The 18,746-nt window shown below is 48.2% G+C and overlaps 1 long non-coding RNA gene and 1 pseudogene across 1 annotated transcript; one reads left to right on the top strand and one right to left on the bottom strand.

Moving 5' to 3' along the window:
• Positions 1-6,225: 6,225 nt before the first annotated feature.
• Positions 6,226-13,785, bottom strand: LOC125644669 (uncharacterized; annotated as a pseudogene).
• LOC142068601 (uncharacterized) lies at positions 12,200-15,696 on the top strand. The gene is made up of 2 exons (XR_012664489.1): positions 12,200-12,291; positions 15,079-15,696. It is a non-coding gene; the product is annotated as an uncharacterized LOC142068601 (long non-coding RNA).
• Positions 15,697-18,746: the final 3,050 nt, after the last annotated feature.

The raw sequence follows: 18,746 nt of genomic DNA, 5'->3' as shown, positions 1-18,746 counted from the left end.
AGCAGAAAAGCAGGGAAGCATGGCATCATGGGGGATCTCTGCTCCAAATGTTAATGAACCTACGCCTGCACACACCCAGCTCAGCAGTTATCAGACCAATTCTAGTAATAAATCCTTGACTGATGTCCAAAATACTGAAGGAGACTAATTGCATTGTGAGTTCCCTGGAAGGAACACCACCCATAGCCAAGAGTGATCAGCTCCTATTGTTTCGCCCAGGGGTCTCAAACACGTGGCCCACGGAGCTATTTGCTGTGGCCACCAAGCTCCTCTCCCCCGCCACCTCCCCAGCGCACCATGTCCCCACTCCTCTACCTACCTCCAGGTGCTTCCTGCCGCCAAACAGCTGTTTGGCGGCGCTTAGCCCTTTCCAGGAGGGAGGGGGGAGGAGCGGGGAGTCACGTGCTCAGGGAAGGAGGTGGAGAAGAGGCGGGGCAGGACGGGGATTTGGGGAAGGGGTTGTAATAGGGGCAGGGAGGGGGCGGAGTTGGGGTGGGGACTTTGGGGAAGGGGTTGGAATGGGGGCGTGGAAGGGGTGGGAAGAGATGGGGCAGGAGCAGGGCCTCATGGAAGGGGTGGAGTCGGGGTGGGGGCAGCGGGGGGGAGGTGTCAGTGATGTGGCCCTCGGGCCAATGTACTAGTCTTCATGTGGCCCTCCTGGTAATTTGAGTTTGAGACCCCTGGTCTAGCCTAAAGAAAACCTTGAGTCATCAGTTTACCGATAAACAAATCTAGTGTTCTCCCTTGAACCATTGTTGTTTCTCTACAAAACCTCCTACCTATGTTCAAGTAAGTGTTCTGATGCATAGATCCAAACTCTGTTTGTTTAGGCTCTCCTTGTGTAGTTATCACTATTATTCAATAAATAACTTTTATGGTTAAGCTGGTTGCTTCCCTCTCTCTCTCTCTCTCTCTGAACTTTACTCTTTCGTGTTTTTAGCTTCCTCATTTACTCTGCAGCAACGCTTCTCTTATCTAAGCTAAAGATCTCTGTAGCGCCCAAAAATCCTGTGGGGTTTGCTCATCAAGTGGGTTACGACCAGAACAATTGTAACGTGAAAGTGGGGATAGGGACGTGCTGAACCTGGGACATACGAGGGTGGCAACTGGGAAGTGCTGCTCGATCCAGACTATTGAGTCCAGGGGCATACAAGGGTGGCAGCCTGGAAGTGCTGTTTGACCCCGCCTGCTCAGGCTTACTCTATTCCTGTGTGGTACCTGTGGCATATAAGGGGTTGGCTTGAAAGTGCTGATTGACCCGGTCCACTCAGACTTGCTCTGTTAATGTGTGTGTGTGTTCATCTGGTTCTGGGGCTGGAGGAACCCAGCCCTGGGGAACCTAGGTCCTGCAGGATCGCCCCATTGGGGGGGGACTTGCCGAAAGGAGAAGTAGAGCTCCATATGAAAACACAAGCAGTACATCGATAGAATTACAGAACCCTGCCCCCTTCCCCCCCCGAAAAGTAACCCTAATAAATGAGCATACTCCAAAGTAACGGGCACATCTGGTAACAGCTGGGGATCGCCTGGCACGTGGAGGCATGGTCACCTGGAAAGATGCGCAGAGAGCACTCCACGCCTTGCTGAATAAATAGGAAGGAGACTTTCCAAATTCCCAGAGAATTTTAAGGGCAGGTCTGACAGTTGATCACCTGAGGCCAGGACAGTAGAGTTCAAACCGATGACCAGAGTGGCTAGAACAGGCATTGTAGGACATGTCCTGGAGGCCGATGAGAGTGCAGCAAAAGAGCAGGGCATCCACACTGGAACCGCGGCGCTTTGGCCCGGGCGCAGAAAGCTCTACGCCTCTCGCTGAGGTGGATTACCAGGAGTGCTCCAGCCGTGGTGTCAGGGTGCTCTAAGTGCCTTGCCAGTGTGCACACCTCCAGTTTAGAGTGCCCAGGGCTGATTTAATGCGCTCCAACTTGACAGCACATGAGGTAGAAAGAGAACATGTGAAAATTATATATCAGCATTGCTGTCCAGAGCAGATACTGGCAGATCTGGGTTCTGAATATAATAACGAGGTAACAGTTTACATTTGGTGTTATTGTCACTGCATGGTCACCTACACAATCATGGCCTTGTGATGGGGCTGTTAGCAGCTACAAGCTGAGCCCTTTGAAAGCCAGCACCCTGGTCACTGAGCGCACCCAGGGCACCGGGTGCAGTTGGAGGAGGAGGGACAGAGTAGTTTGGGTTTGGAAGGACAGAGGGGATCACTGGCACCTGTAGGGGGTCTGATGAGGTGACTAGTTCAGCGCTGAGAAGAAAGCAGCAGTATAAAAGGCTGAACCAGGGAGCAGGAAGGTGGGGCCACATAACTGCTGCTAGGTTGTGATGCACCATAAAGGGTAATAGAGACACTTGGTGGAGGTTCCCTGGCAGACTGCCTGCTGCTTAATTCACACAGAGGTCTGCCAGCCAGCCAGGGTTGCAGGAACTGATGGGGGAGCCCATTCATAGTTAGAAATTTAAAAATGAACATTGCCAGCAATCTCTTAATGACACCGCATGCTGTAAATTGTTAGTGACAATGCACTTGTATGTCTCGTCAGATATGTAAATATAAATGGGGGGTTAGTCCATCATTGTGACACAGCGAAGCTCACCAAGACATATCTGGGCAAGTGACATACAGGCACATTGAGGGTACAAAATGAGGGATGTTGGCATCATGGCTCGGCCTTTCTCTTCCCCCACGTATGCTGGAAGGGGCGGGGCCTCAGGCAGAAGTGGCGGGGCTGGGGGCTAGCCTCCCCCAGCCAGCCTTTCAGCACCGTCCAGCGTGCAGCACCTGGGGCTCCTGCTATGAGTTAAAGGGCCCAGGGCTCCAGTCACTGCCGCTACTGCTGTGGCGGCGGCAGGGGCTGGGAGCCCCAGGCCCTTTTAAATCACTGGGCCCTGGGGCAGCTGCCCTCTTTGCCCCCCTCCCCCTCAGCTGCCCTGCCAGGCAGGCCCTGAACTCTTTGATAATCATTTCTTTTCGTATTTAAGTCAATAATGTTTTTCATTCTTGAAGTTCAGGATTTTGCCCACTAATAGTTTTATAAAAGTTGAATTCAACACTACAAGAAATTCATCATGAACGATTTTATGCACTTGTTCTACATGGTGGCCTACGCCCTTCACCCAGGGGTCCCCAAACTTTTCCCCCGAGGTCTGCCTGTGCAGCTGCAATAGGCACAGTGGCCCAGTAGTCACAATTCTGGAGGAAAAATAATCCTAACTGTTAAATCGATATAAACTATAACACTGTGACTAAACAATGTGCAGGTTTCCTTTTGCTTTATAACACACTGAAGCAATGGGTTCTCATCTGACCCCATAAAGAAGACTCCAAACTTCAACTATGTCTCATCTTACATTTTTACACTTACTTTATGTTATTGGCTGGCTCATTTCGTTTTGCTGTAGCTGGTCCATGACTTTGATGATCTTCTCCACCCATGCACTCTTCTCAAAACCTTTTCCAAAAAAAAAACGTGATCCCCCCGATTAGACTGAAATACTGCTGGCTGTTTTTTACAGTTGTAAATGGCAGACTTGTGTGTACGTTACTTGGTCACTTTGCAGTAATATGCACCGCTGTACTCACAAGAATTAAACTGGCCATGTTGCAGCTTCTTTAAAAAAAAATAAGAAAGAAAGAAAGAAAGAAAGAAAGAAAGAAAGAAAGAAAGAAAGAAAGAAAGAAAGAAAGAAAGAAAAAGTTTTTTCTATGTTCTGTCCAACATATACAGCTCAAAACATGACATTTATGTAGCGTTTACTTAGCTTATATGAGTCACACGGTATTAAACATTTATTAAGAGCTTGACTGGAGCATGCAGTTGCACCAGTGGACCACCCAGGAGTGGGGGGCCGTGGCCCATATTTTGGGAACCCATGCCTTCACCCTTCTCAACTTGAGAACATACTCTTCTCAGACATGCAACCCAATATCCAGCTATCCACTGGCATAGCCTTAGTGCCTGCACTATAGTTAGACATCTATAGCTGGCCTGTACCACCTGACTGAACCTGGGGGCTGTTTAAGAGTTGTGTAGATTTCCAAGCTCCCTGCAGCCTGAGCTCTGGGACTCTCCCACCTCACAGCCCCCCAGGTCTCAGCTGGCGTCCAGAAGTCTACACTGCAATTAAACAGCCCCGGAGCTAGAGCCAACCACAGGGCATGGGCCAACCACAGATGTCTAACTGCTGTGTAGACACACCCTTAGAGATCTAAGGAAAAATGGCTCCTGATAGCACGTCTGGGGTTTTTTATGGTTATTCTTAAGCCAGTGAGAATTCAGTCATTCTTTCTGGTTCTCTATCAGTTCAACTGGTTGATTGCTAGTGCCCTAGAAAAGTTTTTGAATTGCAAGGGGGAAAAAAAAATTTATGACACTAATGGGGCAGTAAGTATGTGCCAATAAAATGTTGTGACACTTTTGTAGCGCTACAGTTGTGTGTTAATCAGACGTTGTTTAAACTTAGGGCAAACAATTGCAGTTAATAGGTAACCACCAATTCCAGACCTTTGCAATATAGGCTTAAGAGTGTAAATAAAATGAGTTTATCACTGCCTTTCAGAAATAGGGCCTAACTATACTCCATTGTAAGAAAAAGTAAAGCTATGTTTAAAACTCTGTTTTTATTTAAAAATATTATATTGTAGCATAAAACCTATGAAAAGAGTTCCCTACAAGCACAAACCAACAGCAACTGTTTGAAATGGTCCCATCCGTTCAATATTTGGAAATGCTGAAGAGTAATAACCTAAGGAGGGCATTTACAGAGCAAAGTCTCCAAACCAGGCTGTCGGCTCACTCAGGAGGAGGGGAAATATCCTGGCACTGAAGAGGCCCAACCATTTATGCCTAAGCAGGTCTCACCAGGGTAAAGATTTGCCACATTATTTTGTAATTTTCATTGTTACCAGAGGGCAATAAGCAACTCTCTCCAGCCTTGGCACAGATGTGTTTTGCCTTGTTGGCTCAAAAAGAAGAACATTGGTCCATTTCAGTGACACGGGCAGTTGCTCTATTTGCCGGGTCAGTGACTAAACCAGGAAAGGAACTGTGTGAAATTCATTTTCTTTATGCACTAAATGGATCCACATATTCATTTCTGTAGGTGTATTTTTATTGTCTCATGGGCTGTTTCTATGTGTAATTTGCATTTGGGAGCAGGGTTGGATCTCTATCCATGTTATCTTTTGTATTGCTGTTGCAAAGTGTGCATATTTCATGAGCAGCATGGTAAATTACGAAGATACGGCACTAATGAATTTGATCTGGCAAACACCTGGGAGATTCCCGGTTCTCTGCAGCCCCACAGAAGAGTGCCTGAAGCAACTTTCCCCTCTCAGGAGTTCTTTGGGCACAGTCCTGTTTCATTAAGAAATCCCCCAGAATGGGAGCCATGAAACAGGAATATCAGGATCCTGGCAGTTCAGGGCCCCGGGCAGCCAGCTGGGTCCAGGCTCCCAGGTGGGTGTCCCCAGAGCTGTGCAGAGACTAGAGTGACTCTCCCTGCCCTGGTCCGCTCTGTGGGCTGCCTTTGCCTGAGAATCACACTGGCCTTTGCTGATGTTTTATCACATGGAAAACTCCTGGGTCCTTGGCTCCGACTCCCGGCCTCTTGTCAGTCTCCCTCAGCCAGTCGTGCTGCCCATGTCTGCCCTCCCATACGGTCTCTGCATGGCAAATTATTCTCACCCCCACCTACCCAGCTTTGCCATCTTACACACACAGGATGTTCTGGCCCTGCAGCTGCTCTGTGTCCATGGGAAATGTCACAATTCTGCCCTGGAGTCACACAGCAGCTGGGACAGATGCTGGAGACGCTGCTGGAGAGACAGAGATGGGCTGCTCCCCATCTGGAAATGTCCATCTACCCATCGTCTCCAGCTGTGTGTGTCCTCTGAGGCTGCCACCCGGCCAGGGCTCCTGGATTCTATTTCTGAGGCTGTTTCTCTCCTGCCCCAATTCAACCCCTTGTGGAGGGGAAGGGAAGACCCAAAGATCAAGCCAGAGGCCATCAGAGCTGCAAGAGCAAAGACGTGGATGTACCTGCATTCCCGCTTCTAAAGCTGGATGGGCCGAGACATCAGTGAAAGGGCTGAACATGGGCGAATGAGTGATTCCTGCAGAGGGAGACAACTTGCCCAGTCTGGGACACTTGGCCTCTCCCCCTCCCAGAGCTCAAGAACCAATGAAATTCCCAGGCTGCTCAGGAAAATGAGATTTGTCAGAAGTTTTATTTGCATCTTATTTTGGGGGAAGGAACAAATAACTGAACAATACTGAGAAAATCATTCAATAAGCAATAAAGACTCCACAGACACCTGACTTCCCAGAAATTTCAGACCTCTCCCCGCCACCCCATGCAGAAATGGGGAGAAAATGCCTCCCAGGGCGGCAATTTCAGGAATAATCTCAGTGTGCAATAATGTGAACGGAGCCCCGGGCTGAAAACAGGGACAAGGAACTTCAGCTAAATCCTTCAGCCTGCCCCTGACAGAGATAGCCGGGAAGGGATGGGAGAGGGTTAGAGAATACTGCAATACAGTAATAATAATAATGTCACTCGCCTGGTGCCTCCATCTTATTGAGACACACGGCATACACGTCAATAGTGGTGCCACTTGATTCTCTAGGGAATTGGGCAACTGTTCATTGTCCCCATGATTCTTCCCACCTCTACAGATGCAGAGAGAGGAGGAGGGGAAGTGGCCGGCACTAGTCTGTATGGCGTTTCATGGGTGGTGTTAGAGAGGTCCTGGTCTTGTATCTTTCTCCACAGATGGAACATTGATAGGGGCACTCTCCCGTGTGCCTTCTCCGATGGACTTTGAAGCCAGATTTACTTTTGAAGCTCTCCCCACAGTCGGGGCAGATATAGGTTCTCTCTCCTGTGTGGATTCTCCGATGGTCAGTAAGGTGATGGCTGTGACTGAAGCTTCTCCCACAGTCGGGGCAGTTATAGGGTTTCTCTCCCGTGTGGACTCTCTGGTGTACAATAACGTCGGAGGTGGAAGCGAAACTTTTTCCACACTCGGGGCATCCGTAGGGTCTCTCGCCCGTGTGAGTCCTCCGATGTCTGGTCACATGCCCTCTCTGAGTGAAGGTTTGTCCACAGTCAGGGCATTTATGCCATTTCTCTCCCGTGTGGATCGTCTGATGCGTAATAAGGCCTGACCTCTGACTGAAACATTTCCCGCAGTCAGGGCACTTATGGGGTCTCTCTCCTGTGTGGGTTCACTGATGTCTAATAAGGATTGATTGGTCATTGAATTGTTTCCCACACTCAGGGCAGTGATGGGGGTCTCTCCCATGTGAGATCTCTGATGTCTAATAAGGTGTTCTTTACAACTGAAGCGTTTCCTGCACTTGGCACATTCAAACCGCTTCTCCTTAGTGCAGGTTCTCGGCTGGATCGTGGCCTCATTGGGATCCTCTGAACCTCCCCCTCGGTGAGTGGATTCACCCAGTGTCTTCCCTGGGGGGTTTCCCTGCTGCTTCTCTGGCCTGCACTGAGTTTCTGGGGCTTGTCCCTGCCCAGGACTCTGGGGATCATCCACTTCACACCTTCCCAACAACGTCCCCTTTGGTTCCATTCTCTCAGGACCTGGTGGACAAGGATTCTCTTCACTCACCATCTCATCACCTGCTGGGACAGAGAGAATCCGGACAGGAGTCAGTCCCTGTGTGGGGGGAATGGGAAGGTCAGAAAATGGAACGGGGAAGTGGGGACACAAACCAAAACAATGGCTGGGAAGAATGATATCCGTTTAACCAATTTCTCACCTCTGGGGATGTTTCTCAGGATCTCTCTAGCCTGGGACCCTTGGACATTGGGGACCCATGGCTCTTCCCCTCGGTCCAGCTGGGAGATCGCACTGGGCTTGGGAATTGGAAAACCTGGTCCGGGAAAAGAAATGAAGTGAGAGCTGAGTTTTACCGTTGTTCTCAGACAGCTGTTTCCAGGTATGCTGGGTGAGTGGGTGCCCTTGTATAAACCAAAGGGATAGGAAGTGTTCCTGGAGAGCCTTTGGGGAGGGCAGAAGGGGATTCTGGGATCTCCACTCACTGGGGGATTTTATGACTGTGGTACAGCATCACTGTGCAAACTCTTTACACCTTCCTAACCATGCTGAGCCTGGGACTATGGGACTGATTCTCCTGAAATCTAAGGGATCAGGGAAGAACCCTGGGGAGAAGCCGACCTGGGCATGTCAAAGATGCCCAGTTTCTAACACCAAGGGGACAGGAATCCTTACCCAGTGAGATCATGTTCTCATAGTTCTCCTGCATGATGTCCCTGTAGAGAGCTCTCTGACCCGGGTCCAGCAGGGCCCATTCCCCCTGGGTGAAATACACAGCCACCTCCTCAAAGGTCACCGGCATCTGTATCAACAACAAGAGTCCCCCACTTACAACCTGCTCTCCCAGCCACAGTCCCCCCAGCTCAGTCGCAGAAAGAGCTGGGAACATCCCCCTCAGCCACAGAGAGAAGGAACAGTCCCGGGGGCTGAGAGGAGGGGTGAAATTTCAGAAAGATTAGATGAAAAGCATGCTGTTACTATGCTGAAACTGAGATGCCCAATTTTATCCTGGATCTCACAGTGCTTATCTGGGATTTGAAAAATTTCTCATGATCGCACCATTCCTGGCAATGAAATCGCACATTTTCCCTTATTCGAAATGGCCACCTTCTCCCATTGTGAGGGAGGGCCTGATGCCAAAATGCCCTTACTCAAGATGGCCACTATTTCACTACCCTTTGGCATGTGGAAGAGAGGCTGTCCTGAGTGAAGGTGGCCACCAGCTCCCATTGTTTTCACAGAATCATAGAATTGTAGGACTGGAGGAGACCTCGCAAGGTCACGAAGTCCAGTCCCCTGCACTCATAGATTCATAGATATTAAGGTCAGAAGGGACCATTATGATCATCTAGTCTGACCTCCTGCTCAATGCAGGCCACAGAATCTCACCCACCCACTCCTGCAATAAACCTCTCACCTATGTCTGAGCTATTGAAGTCCTCAAATCATGGTTTAAAGACTTCAAGGTGCAGAGAATCCTCCAGCAAGTGACCCGTGCCCCATGCTACAGAGGAAGGCGAAAAACCCCCAGGGCCTCTTCCAATCTGCCCTGGAGAAAAATTCCTTCCTGACCCCAAATATGCAGGAGGTCAGACTAGACTATCATAATGGTCCCTTCTGACCTTAAAGTCTATGAGTCTATGAGAACATGTGCTGGGTCATCATCTGAGACTGCTATAACATGAAACATATGGCAGAATGCCGGTAAAACGGAGCAGGGAACATACAATTCTCCCACAAGGAGTTCAGTCACAAATTTAATTAATGCATTATTTTTTTAATGAGCATCATCAGCAGGAAGCATGTCCTCTGGAATGGCTATCGAAGCATGAAGGGGCATACATCTGTTTAGCATATCTGGCATGTAAATGTCTTGTAATGTGGTCTACAACAGTGCCTTGTGAATGCCTGTTCTCACTTTCAGATGACACTGTAAATAAGAAGCAGGCAGCATTATCTCCTGTAAATGTAAATAAAATTGTTTGTTTTAGCGATTGGCTGAACAAGAAGTAGGACTGAGTGGACTTGTAGGCTCTAAAGTTGAACATTGTTTTGTTTTTAGGTGCAGTTATGTAACAAAAAAAATCTACATTTCTCTGCTGCACTTTCATGATAAAGTAATTGCACTACAGTACTTGTAGGAGACGAATTGCAAAATACTATTTCTTTTGTTTATCATTTTACAGTGCAAATATTTATAATAAAAATAATCTAAAGTGAACACTGTACACTTTGTATTCTGTATTGTAATTGAAATCAATATATTTGAAAATATAAAAAAAATCCACATTTTTTTAATCCCAATTAATTTTTTTGAGTTAATCACGTGAGTTAACAGCCATTAATTGACAGCCCTACTAAAAAAACCCTGCTCTCGTTTGGAAAGGGCTGCTGAGTAACACTGCAAATCCTGGCTGAGGTGCACTGGGCCTTGCAGAGTGGACAGGTCTCTGCCCGGGACCCTGGCTTACTGGGCAGAGGACACAGCATGAAGAAGCAGAGTTGGATCACTCTAGGGCAGCGTTTCTCAAACTGGGGTCTGTGGACCCTGGGGATCTGCAAGGGTACTCCAGGGGGTCTACGGGCTCCACGGATCAACTCCTCCCCGTCCCTCAACTCCTTCGCCTCCCTCCCAGCATCTCCTGAATGCCGGGGAACGCTGCCCAGGGCTGAAGCATGTAACTTAGCTTTGCAGGGCCCCCTTTGGTATGGGGGCTCTGGGCAATTGCCCTGCTTGCCATCTCCTAATGCCAGCCCTGCACTTTGGACCCCCCTAAAACCATCCTGTGACCCCCCAGGGCGGGTGCAATCACCAGGCTGAGAGACAGTGATCTGGATGAATTGGTACCACCTAGAAGACCGCTGTGTACACCCAGGGATATGTGTGCCCCTGGTGGAGAACCACTGCTCCAAGGGACTGTTTAAAAGCTAGGGGGTGTAGCACCGATCCTGTGGATCTGTGACAGCAGCTAGGAGGCAGATTGAGGAAGGTGCAGGGGGATAAGCGGGATGGAGGCAGGAGGGAGGCCTAAGATTGGACGGGGATGTCGGGAGGGCAGGAGACAGAGGAAGGAGCTCATAGGGGGATGTCTTTGTGCAGGAATGGGAACAGACCAAGGCTTAGACACGGGGATGCGTGGGCAGTGGGGAGGCAGGCTGAGGAGGGTGACAGGGATTTGTTTGTTGCAGGGGACTGGCAGGAGAAAGCTGGACTCTGCACAAACCGCCCCTCCTCACCCCATCTCGGTGAGTTCCAGAGCTGCTGCCCTTAGTTCAGAGATGGTCCCTGCAGCCTCAGATCTCAGAATCTGCTCCCTCTTAAAGGGCACACCACATTTCAAACCAATACGCACCTGCACGAGGATTGTAGAGCACACAATCCTGACTTTCACACAAGAAGCTGTTCTCCTCCTTAGCTAGGGGAGTCAGTGTTCCCCTGTGCATCTATTGGCATGGCGTAAAAGCCAGAATGGCATTTTAATAAATACAATTATTGCACAAAAACAAAAATGCATCCGATGAAGTGAGCTGTAGCTCACGAAAGCTTATGCTCAAATAAATTTGTTAGTCTCTAAGGTGCCACAAGTCCTCCTTTTCTTTTTGTGGATACAGATTAACATGGTTGCTACTCTGAAAACTGCACAAAAACACTGAATCAAGTTACAGACACCTAAGAACAACATTTCAGTAATAGGAACCCACTAACAACGCACGGTTATTAGCCCATTCCAGCCCAGAACCTTTCAAAAGGACCCAGAACACTTGGTTCCGAGGCAGCTTGGGAACCACGCTGATATATTTATAATGAACAGAAGAACACGAGACTGCAGAAAACCGCTTCTGAGCCTATCTTCAAGTGCCCATGCTGGGCAGCATACAGTTTTATTAATGACAGGTTTCAGAGTAACAGCCGTGTTAGTCTGTATTCGCAAAAAGAAAAGGAGTACTTGTGGCACCTTAGAGACTAACCAATTTATTTGAGCATAAGCTTTCGTGAGCTCCAGCTCACAAAAGCTTATGCTCAAATAAATTGGTTAGCTTTATTAATAAAACCAAAGTGCCACAGAGAAACAAAAATATAACAGACTGAGCCACAGCAACATTTTCATAACTAAAATTAATTTAGAATAGAGCAAATACAGTTAGCCAAACTTGAGAGCATTTCGCTAATAAGAACTGATTAATAGTGCACTGTCGTTAGTCCATTCCAGTCACATCCATGTTTGGATCGTCTGTAGTCTCAGAGAATAGGGAAACAGAAGCTCATGTTGAAGCACTTTCTGCCAGGGCTATTTCTAGACCCACACATATAAATCCCGCTCTGATTTCATATGAACTTTGCCCATCACAGACCTTGAACCCAGCATCAGATAAAAACCCAGATTGCTCAACTTTCTCTATAGAAAGGGCCAAAAATCTAATCTGCAGGGGAAAAAACATATCTGTGTCAGGCTTACACACACACACACTTTTCTTTAATGCGTAAGAACAGCAAAACATCAGGGCAGGCCTTCACTACCCGCCGGATTGGCAGGTAGTGATTGATCTATCGGGGATCGATTTATCGTGTCGCGTCTAGACTTGATAAATTGATCCCCAAACGCGCTCCCCGTGGACTCTGGAACTCCAGCTCATGAGAGGTGGAAACGGAGACGACGGGGGAGTGGCAGCAGTTGACTCGCCGCCGTCCTCACGGACAGGTAAATCGACCTAAGATACGCCAACTTCAGCTACACTATTTTGCATATCTGCCCCCACCCAGTGTAGACCAGGGCTAAGCATCCTCCTGGGTTGAAGAAGAAGGTTAATGTCTCCCTGCTGGACCTCTCTAGTTCCTGAGGGCGAATCTGCAATACCTACACTTGCGTGCAGGGCCCTACACCTGACACTCCAGGTAAGGCAGCGGAAGAGAGAAGTGTCAGGGTGTTTGGGCCTCTGGAGCTGTGTAAATGAGGAATTTGTAGCCCCTCCGCAGCCTTCCATATTGACTCATTTTGTTACCCCGAAAAATGGATTCTTGGCCATTCCAGGAAAAACCTCCCTGTTGCCCCCTTAGGCTGTCCTTCCGGAGGTATACGTTTCCAGGGCTGTTAAGAGAAACACTAAAGGACCCGGATATAACAATCCGATGAAGTAATTGATACAGGCAGTATTCTTTTCCAAAACAGTCTCCTTTTATTAACGAAGCTAGTAATCCCTCATACACTACAGTCTAAAAATCCTAAACAAGGCACAAAGACCCTTACCCAAATCCCCTAGTGCAAGTGGAAAGAGCATTCAAACTACAATGGCACGCTGTTTAAACGAGTCTAAGCGAAGCACTTTGTTACAAATCGGCAGTTTGCAAACAATCGCTGGCAGCAGGTTTTGAAAGCGCTTTAAGGATTACATGGGTCCATTGCAATCAATAACAGAGTTTTCTGCATTCTTATAAGCACACACACACACACGCCAGTCCTATATACTATCCTGCTCTATAATTTAAAACAGCTGGCTTCCTTTATAAATCCATGGGTACCCCTTTAACTTGCAGTTGCTGCCTGCTTCTCTTCCCTGCTCGCAGCCGCTTTCCTCACTCTGTCCTGCGTTCGTTACTGTATCAATGTTGCTGCCTCAGCTTCCTTCAGACCTCGAAACTGTCTTTCCAGCTGTTCTTCTGCCCTCTTGGTCGGCCTGGCGCTCTCTCCCTCTGGCAGCTCTTCCAGCAGTTCTTGCTGACTGTCAATTCCTCCCTCCGTCTCCCTGCAGCTGCGCTCTCTCCAAATCCAAATCTACTTCCTGGCAGCTGTTTTTTTATTCTGCACTTTGGCTCCTTCCTCATAGGTCTTTCTGTTCTTAGCAACCACTACCTCATTCGCAGATGCTCAGTATCAGCCATTCTCTCCCAGCGATGACGGACAGCGCTGATCTGTAGAACTAGTTGTAACCCGTCTGAAGCAGGCTGTGACCAGTCAGCTACTGACCTCTCTCTCACCGCTCATCCCACACATGCAGAGTAGCCATTAGCCTGGCAGAGGCTGGCCGTTGTTTACCTCTGGGTAATGATTCTGCCGACCCCTACACACACACACAGCATTTTGCCATCTTAGAAATTCCGGGGTTTCTGTAGGGTGACCATATTTCCCAAAGGGGAAATGGGATACCGTGTGAGGCTAGCCAAAGCCCTCCCTCCACCCCTATGCGGGGCTGGCCTGAGCCGCTCCCCCCGCCCCCGGCCCCCCCACGAGGCTGGAGCTGGTATCGCAGCTTGCCCCCCATGTGAGGCTAGCACTGGCATTGCTGCTCACTTGAGCTGCTCCCCTCCCTCCTGTTCCTCCGCACCCTACATTTTGGACAAAAGTGGGAAACTTGTTCAATCGGCAAAAGCAAACGGGACAAATGCCCATTTTTGCTAAAAAAAAAAGTCAGGATGGCCGGAACAAGGCTTAAAAAAAGGACTGTCCCGGCCAAACAGAGCACATGGGCACCCTAGTTTTCTATCCGCTGAGGAGTGGCAGTTCCCATCTTAGCGTGAAGTAGCTCTTGCTTGTTCAGAATAGAGATCCGGCAGACAGCGTGGAGGCTGGAGAGTTTCCCTAGGAACAACACCTGTCTCTTCCTTCGTATATATCTGATAAAGATCAAAATGCTCAAGGAAAGCTGGTGTCTCTTGGTGCCCTTGAAGGGAGCAGGGCAGAAGTTCTCAAGCTGTGGGGCCCACCTCCCTAAGGAGGCGTAGGCATGCACCAGGCAGGGTGACATTTAAATTTTTTGTTTGGCCCGGCAGCTCCGGTGCCTGGCTGAGCTATAGCTGATGCTGCCGCTAGACGCCACTGTTGAAAGCGCTCAGCTGCTAGGGTAGGACTGCTGTTCTGGCTGCCCCCAGTAGATGCCATGGTAAGGCTCACTGGGTCCGGCAGAGAGAGGTTACTCCTTGCCTGTGCAGAATAAGAATGCTGCAACCCGTGTGGACAGGTGGAGCACAGGTAAGGGGGCAGTGGAATCAACTGCCTCCTTTCGTTCTCCTGCTCTCGGGAAGGATATGTGCAAAGGTGAGCTAAGTGTGTGGGGAGAAGGGCACAGGCACAGACCCAGGAGAATGTGCATTTTCTTCTCCAGCCAGCTGCACTGCTTATATGGAGGGAGCTGTGGGGGCAAAGTGACTGCTTCCAAGGGCCAGTGAGAGTGGCGGTGGGAGAGAGTGACGTTGCTAGAACCACCATTTAGATTTGTCTTTCAGCCATCTCCCTGGTGTCTGCAACTTAGGAAGTCACTGCTCAGGGAGAGATGGAAACTTTACTCTCCCAATCAAAAAAGAAATCCATCAAACAAAGTATAACTCCCACCCTTTTCCTCTGAGTCTAACTCTGGCAGGTTTTCCATCACATGAGACAAATTGTAACAACTTCAAAGAGGGAGTTTTGGTAGGGTGTGTGTGTGTGGGGGGGGGGTGGGGAGATAGTAATTTTGTTGAGGCATAAATGTCCTTGTTTCTCTTCCACACACAGACATGAGCTACACGTCCATCATGATACTGTACCAGATTTAGGCAATGTTTACCACTATTTCTGATCATGCAGAAAATTCGCACCTGCTTTTGGTTGGTACCGTTTAGTCAGTGAAAAATTCTGGCAAGCTCAAGATCATGCATGAGAGAAAGAATCTGAAGGCTCGTTCCATTCCTGAAACCATTTCTCTTCTAGAACTAATTCTTGACTACAGTTTGCTGCTTACCCAGTATTTTAATCTGTGCTCCCCTGAAGTATGGAGCCCTGGCATTTCCCGCCGGCTTGCAGCTTTCAGTCGGTGTCAAAAATGCACAAAGCCACGGAGCGGGTATGGAAATCCCACGGGCGCAACTGATATGTAGAGTAAAGAGCTCCAGAATAGGCCTCTCAATTTCTAGGTCCCTTTTGTGGCTGCCAATAGTTCAGCTGGTAGTGAGTGCCACGTAATTGCAATACAGTATTCCCTTTTACTCACCCTGCTCTATGATCGGTTGCCTCTTGACAGCTGTCCAGCCGGCAGTATGTCTGACTCTTCACTGTGCAAAGCATGATTTGTGCAAAGCTTTGAGGAAGCTTTAATGAAACCTGCAGTTCATAAAGTGCACAACTGTAGTAAAATACATGGTTTAGTTTTTATTTTCTCCAGCATGAGTAGATTAGTTTATATGAATAAATGGGGACCACTTTCACCAAAAGAAAGAGGGGAGGAGGGATAGCTCAGTGGTTTGAGCATTGGCCTGCTAAACCCAAGGTTGTGAGTTCAATCCTTAAGGGAGCCATTTAGGGATCTGGGACAAAAATTGGGGATTGGTCCTGCTTTGAGCAGGGGGTGGGACTGGATGAGGTCCCTTCCAACCCTTATATTCTATGAAGAAGCACTGGACTCTGTGACATGATGTACCTCAAAATAGCACCCTGTAACCCCCATATTCATTATACATAAATGGCTGTGATATTTCATAAAAAGCATGCCATGTAAGGTATCGTATGAGAAGTCATGATCTACTGAAACTCATTGGTCTGCCCCATTATGCATATCATTAATGTGTATGCAGTTATGAGTTTTTGCTGTATGGTTGGTACTGAAACACGCTGTAAGTTCGAGAATCTCTACTGCCAGGTGGGTGTTAATCAGCCACTAATCAACTTTATGGCTCAGTTGCACAAGCCTGCACAATGGGGGTTTACTCGTTCATGGCTGATCTGGGATATGTCTGGGCAAGTGTCTTCTAGGCACATGAACAGGGGTCGGCACCACCATGTTGCACGATGGACCCTTGACAAAATCACTGGACTTAGTGACAGACATTGGAGGGTGGTTATGTCATTCAGTCATTCAACCCGCAAAATAGCACACAATTTTCCACAGTGAAAAACCCCAGTAACCTAGCTAGCTAGCTAATAATAACAATAATTGTGGCGGTTCAGTGATGAGACAGAACACAGCTTTTTGCAAGCAAGCAGGCTGGTCAGCTGAGATGGGCCGTTCTCTGCCCCCCCGCCTTCCACCTTCTCCTTTTATTATATTTCTCCCCCTAAGCATTACACACTGCTACACAAAGGAATGTGTGACGTTAATTCATATACTTAGTTACCATCCCCTATCTACTACAATCCTGGTTCTCAGGCCTTGAGCCCAGGCTAAGAAAACCTCCCACAGTTGCTGTCCAAACAATCAAGTTCTCATGGTTCATGTCTAGCCCTTGTCCTTGGATAGAGCAATGTGTGCATTGCTTCTACGAAACAGTCAGGGTGTGCCCCGCCTGCTTCCAGGTGGACTAGCTAAACATTAACCCTTCATCTCCCCGTTTTTTATTTATTGATATTTGGCCATCTCATGGTAGCCGTCAATTTGTTTTGTCATGCTATTTAACTCCCAGACAGACAAGGACATAACCTGGGGAGCTTTCCAGGGCAAAATTTTACAAAATCTTAACAAGGAAAGAATACATTGTACACAGCAGCAGCAAAAAATAAGCCCAATGATTACAAACACAAAATAACCAAAAGCTCAACATCTGCAATATAATCATCTAAAAGGGGTACACTTCTTTTAGGAAATAGCAGGCACAAAAGGCACACAATCATCACAGAATTAGCAGTGATTTGGGCGAGAATCGCCACAAACAAAGTCTCAGGAGTCTCTGGCTGTTGATCTGCTGCCAGTCTTCGTTGAGCCGCGGCGACTAATGCTTTTACTGCTCCCCATGTCACGGGCTGGCTTGGGACGCTACGCCTCCTCCGTTTCCGTCCCGTCGTTGTCGACTCGGGGGGCAACGCGGTCTCCTCCAAGGTCAGCTGAAACTCCGGTATGGGATTCGACAGTCCCTGGTGCCATGCCATGTTGTTTAAGTGCCGGTCGCACACACCGAGCTGGAACCCACAACGGTCCTGCAGGGAGAGACACAGCAGCATATCCCCGACCCCAAGTGATTAGAGGTACTGGGCCCAGCCACTGTGGATCGGGCAGCTGACAGTAATAGACACGTGGTCTTTCCAGTACCTCAGATTTGTGAAAATGCCGATCCGCAGGGGTCTGCTGATCTGCATTCAGTGTTAAATTATTTAAAGTAAACAAGAGGATATGCATTTGTTGTTAAATGTCTCCTAAGGTTCGGAGACGCAGCTCCCCTTGTTTTAATTGTTTATCTAGCAAGGTTTTGAGTGTGCGATTGGCACGTTCAACAATGGCTTGGCCCATGAAATTATAAGGGATTCCGTGTGTAAGACGGACGTCCCAGCGGGCACAAAAGGTGGAGAGGGCTGCAGAGCAGTAGGCTGGGGCATTATCTGTTTTAATTTGGCAGGGGCGACCCATAACAAAAAGGCAGGCCAGCAAATGGTGAATAACTTTGTTAGTGGCTTCCCCACGTTGTGGGGAAGCCCAAAAAAAAACTTAAATAAATATCAACGGAAACATGTAAAAACAAATAGGGGCGGAATTGTGGCACATGAGTAACATCCATCTGCCACAGCTGATTTGCTGCGGTACCTCGGGGGTTAACGGCATAAGAAAAAGTAGGAGCAGCAGCAGCACAGTGGGGGCAGGAACGAACAATGGAACGTGCATGATCAGCAGGAATGTGAAACTGCCGGGCCAAAACAGAGGCAGACTGATGAAAAAAGGCATGGCTTTCAATGGGGTCAGAAAAAAAGGGAATTTACCTGACCACGCAACGCGCGACCGGCGCGTGCATTGCCCTCAGTGAGTGGCCCAGGCAGAGGGGTATGACTGCGAATATGAGCAACAAAGTAAGGGAAATGACAAGTGGCAAAAAGGTGCTGCAAAGACAAAAACAGGCGAAGGAGGTCTGCATCAACCTGAGGGGTAATGAGGGCAAGGGGTAAATGATCAATTACCTAATAAACATAATAGGTATCCACAATTAAATTAAAGGGACAATCAGCAAAAGGTTGAAAGGCCAAAATAACAACAGCTAATTCTGAGGGCAAAGGGGGATGGTAAAAAAAACAATCTTTTAAATCTAACACACAAAGTTGATCAGTTTGAGGAATTAAATTTGGATTTGGCAAGCCAAATTGCAAGGGGCCCATAGGTTGGATGCGTTTATTTATTTCCCTTAAATCATGTAACAGTCGCCAAGCACCCGATTTTTTCTTAATAACAAACACCGGGGTGTTCCAGGGACTAGTGGAGCTCTCCAGTC

The sequence above is a fragment of the Caretta caretta genome, chromosome 11 (genome assembly GCF_965140235.1).
Source record: "Caretta caretta isolate rCarCar2 chromosome 11, rCarCar1.hap1, whole genome shotgun sequence".
NCBI lineage: Eukaryota > Metazoa > Chordata > Testudines > Cheloniidae > Caretta > Caretta caretta.
This window is presented reverse-complemented; position numbering and strand designations above follow the sequence as displayed.